This window comes from Amblyraja radiata, chromosome 3 (assembly GCF_010909765.2).
Source record: "Amblyraja radiata isolate CabotCenter1 chromosome 3, sAmbRad1.1.pri, whole genome shotgun sequence".
NCBI classification, from domain to species: domain Eukaryota; kingdom Metazoa; phylum Chordata; class Chondrichthyes; order Rajiformes; family Rajidae; genus Amblyraja; species Amblyraja radiata.
Genome location: NC_045958.1, coordinates 98,631,627 through 98,635,609, shown reverse-complemented (window position 1 = coordinate 98,635,609; position 3,983 = coordinate 98,631,627). Strand labels below are relative to the sequence as shown.

At 44.9% G+C, this 3,983-nt stretch overlaps 1 non-coding gene across 1 annotated transcript; it reads left to right on the top strand.

Moving 5' to 3' along the window:
* The first annotated feature begins 1,987 nt into the window (after nucleotides 1-1,987).
* Nucleotides 1,988-2,147, top strand: LOC116971647. The gene has a single exon (XR_004411541.1). It is a non-coding gene; the product is annotated as a U1 spliceosomal RNA (small nuclear RNA).
* Nucleotides 2,148-3,983: the final 1,836 nt, after the last annotated feature.

Below are 3,983 nucleotides of genomic sequence, written 5' to 3'. Positions count from 1 at the left end.
ACGTCTGTACATCGGCGAGACCAAGGGCAGGCTCGGCGATCGTTTCACTGAACACCTCCGCTCAGTCCGTCTTAACCTACCTGATCTCCCGTTTGATCAGCACTATAATTCCCAATCTGACCTTTCTGTCCTGGGCCTCCTCCATTGTAAGAGTGAGGCCCAGCGCAAATTGGAGGAACAGCACCTCATATTTCACTTGCATAGTTTACACCCTAGCAGTATGAACATTGACTTATTTGACTTCAAGTAGCATTTGCTTTCCCTCTCTCTCCATCCCCTCCCTCTTCACAGTTCTCCCACTAGTCTTACTGTCTCCAGCTACATTCTATCTCTGTCCCATCAACTCCCCTGACATCAGTCTGAAGAAGGGTCTCATCCCGAAACGTCATCCATTCCTTCTCTCCAGAGATGCTGCCAGTTACCCCAGCATTTTGTGTCCACCATTAATGTGTTGACCGCAATGCTGATTTAATCAGCGTGTCTGCCAACACTCCTTTGAATAGTGCGGGATATCTCTTAATTCTAAAGCATATCTGTTTCCACATCCCCCCACCCCCCGGATGTACTTTCCAGGCACCCCCCACGCTCTGTGCAAAAAAATTCCTACACATCTCCTTTAAACATTCCCTTTCTCACCTTAAAGCTACCTCTGGTAGCAGATATTTCAATCCTGAGGAAAAAAATGACAGTGGCTATCTACCCTATCTATTCTTCTCATGATTGTACAGTGCATGCTTTTCTCAGGTCTCCCCTCAGCTTCCTAGGCTCCAGGGAAGGCAATCCACGTTTATCCAACTTCTCCTTAGCTAATACTCTAATCCCAGCAACATTCTTGTGAATGTCTGCTGCATCCATATCCTTCCTGTGATGTGGTGACCGCTAATGAACACATTATTCCAAATGTGGTCTAACAGAAAAGTTTTATACATCTGCTCAAACTTCAAGTAACCCCTGCATTCCCTCTCTCTCCATCCCTCCCCCATCCTAGTCACACCAACTTTTTGTTCCCACCTAGCAAACAGCTAACAATGGCCCGTTTCCTTTATCATTGTTACTTTTTTGCATATCTATCATTCATTTGTTCTATATTTCTCTCCACCATTGTCCATATCTCTCATTTCCCTTTCCCATGACTTTCAGTCTGAAGAAGGGTGTCAACCCGAAACGCCACCCATTCCTTCTCTCCAGAGAAGCTGCCTGTCCTGCTGTGTTACTCCAGCATTTTGTGTCTATCTTCGGAGCTTTAGATAACTTGTCCTTCCTTGTAGTGGAACAGCAGCTCATTGTTCAAAGAATTGCAGAATTAAATGAAGAATCACACCATTCTGTGTGCTTATTCATTCCTACAATATGGCAACTGTGTCATCTTCACATTCTTCACTTGTTTGTGATATTATGTATATGGGCAGAATTTTCGGTGTGCTGACTATTAAGTTGGCAGATAACACAAAAACTGGCAGAGTTGTGGATAGTGGGGAAGGTTATCAAAGGATTCAGCAGGATTCACATCGGTTAGAAATGTCGGCAGATAAAGTTTAATGCAGACAGGGATGAAGTGTTGTACTTTGGAAAGCCAAATGTAAGGGGAAAGTATACAGTAAATAGAAATGGTGGCACGGCGGCACAGCGGTAGAGTTGTTGCTTCACAGCGCCAGAGACCCGGGAGCGATCCTGACTACGGGTGCTGTCTACGCGGAGTTTCTCCGAGTGACCATGTGGGTTTCCTCCAGGTACTCAGCATCCAACCTGGGTCTCTGACACTGCAAGGATGTGCCACTGAGCCGCCCAGAGCAAGGCAGAAGATACAAGAAGCTGTTACACCTTGCTTATCCCAGACTACACATGAAGCAGCAGTTTATAGGCACACATTGCTGATTGCACTGGTTTGGTTTGATTTGTGATTTATCCAGAGTTGAAGTGTGTAGTCATCTCATAAACCAAGTGAGGTTTTGCCGGAACCAGAAATTTCCTCACCTGCTACATGTAGTTACTTACCTAGCAGGGGAGAGAGCGTGATAAAAAAGGCGGTTCTCCCAGGACGAGGCTATCCCATTGCACTTTGGGTGTGCTGACGCCTGCGATGTCCCCAAATGCGGGATACTCGACTGCAAAATTTGTGGTAGTGGGGGACTGCGTTCGCGCTCAAAGGAAAAAAAAATTAATAAAAAGAAAATAATTTAAAATGAATTTAAAAATCTATGTTTCTATTAGAGCTCTAGGGGCTAGAGGAATCAAGGGATATGGGGAGAGGGCAGGCACGGGTTATTGATTTGGCCATGCTCACAACAAATGGCGATGCTGGCTCGAAGGCATCCTCCTGCACCTATTTTCTATGTTTCTATGTTTCTAAAACATTGATGGAGACTCCTCCATTTCATCGAATCTATGACAAAGTATTCACTTTATCCTGTAACCCCATCACCTCATACCCAAAACCAACTACTGGTGTTGTCCAATGTAAATTGAACAGCACCATGTGGAGTGAGCTGGATAACAACCAGCTAGATTGCATTTGTAGATATGAAACAGTTAGTAAAATAGGGATGTACATTTTTGTTCTGGTTCCATCCCAAGTTGTTCTTCATGTCCTCCTCTCTCCCTTTAAACCTATGCCTTCGAGCTTTTGAGTCATCCACCATTGGGAAATGACTGTGGCTATTCACCTTACCTATGCCTCCCGTGAGTTTATATACCTCTATAAGGGCATCCCTCATAGATTCATAGTCTTAGAATGATACAGCGTGGAAACAGGCCATTCTGCCCAGCCCATCCCCATGCAGGCCAACGTGTTCCAGCTAATCTAGAAACAAAGAAACATAGAAAATAGCTGCAGAAGTAGGCCATTCGTCCCTTTCAGCCAGCATCACATTCAATATCATCATGGCTGATCATCCAAAATTAGTACCCTGTTCCTGCTCTCTGTCCATGTCCCTTGATTCTGTTAGCTCTAAGAGCTCTATCTAACGTCTCTTAGAAACATCCAGTGAATTGGCCTCCACTGCCTCCTGTGGCAGTGAATTCCACAGATTCACAACTCACTGGGTGAAAACGTGTTTCCTCATCTCAGTCCTAAATGGCCTACCGCTTATTCTTAAACTGTGACCCCTGGTTCTGGACTCCCCCAAAATGGGGAACATTTTTCCTGCATCTAGCCCATCTAATCCCTTAAGAATTGTGTATGTTTCTATAAGATTCCCTCTCATCCTAAATTCCAGTGAATCTTGTCCAACCTGCCCGTGTTTGGTCCATATCCCTCCAAACCTGTCCTATTCATGTACCTGTGTAACTGTTTCTTAAACATTGGAATAGTGCCAGTCGCAACTACCTCCTCTGGCAGCTTGTTCCATACACCCACCACCCTTTGTGTGAAAAGGTTATCCCTCAGATTCCTATTGAAACTTTCCCCTTCATCTTAAACCTATGTCCACTATGTCCCCTATGTCCTCTGGTCCTTGAATCACCTACTATTCGCCTAATCACCTACCCGATCTATTCCTCTCATGATTTTATACACCTCTATAAGATCATCCTTCTACATTCTGGGAAAAACCGAACTAGCCCATTGCAGCCTCTCTTTATAACTCAGAGAAAGATAGATTCTTGATTCGTACAGGTGTCAGAGGTTATGGGGAGAAGGCAGGAGAATGGGGTTAGGAGGGAGAGATAGACCAGTCATGGTTGGATGATGGAGTAGACTTGATGGGCCAAATGGCCTAATTCTACTTGTATTCCTTATGACATTGTGACCTTAAAACCTCCAGTCTGTAACACCCTCATGGATTTTATTTTCCCCCATTCGAGTTCAAGGCATTTTTTCTACAACTGTACACCATCACAATTACAGCATTACAGGAAGGATGAGGGGGCAATGGCAAGGGTGCAGACGTGGTTCGCTAATAGGTTACGTTTGCCCATCACTAACACAAGAGTTGCATAGGGGGCGCTGCTCTGGCAGCAGCCATGTCATGCAGCTCGTCAGTTTT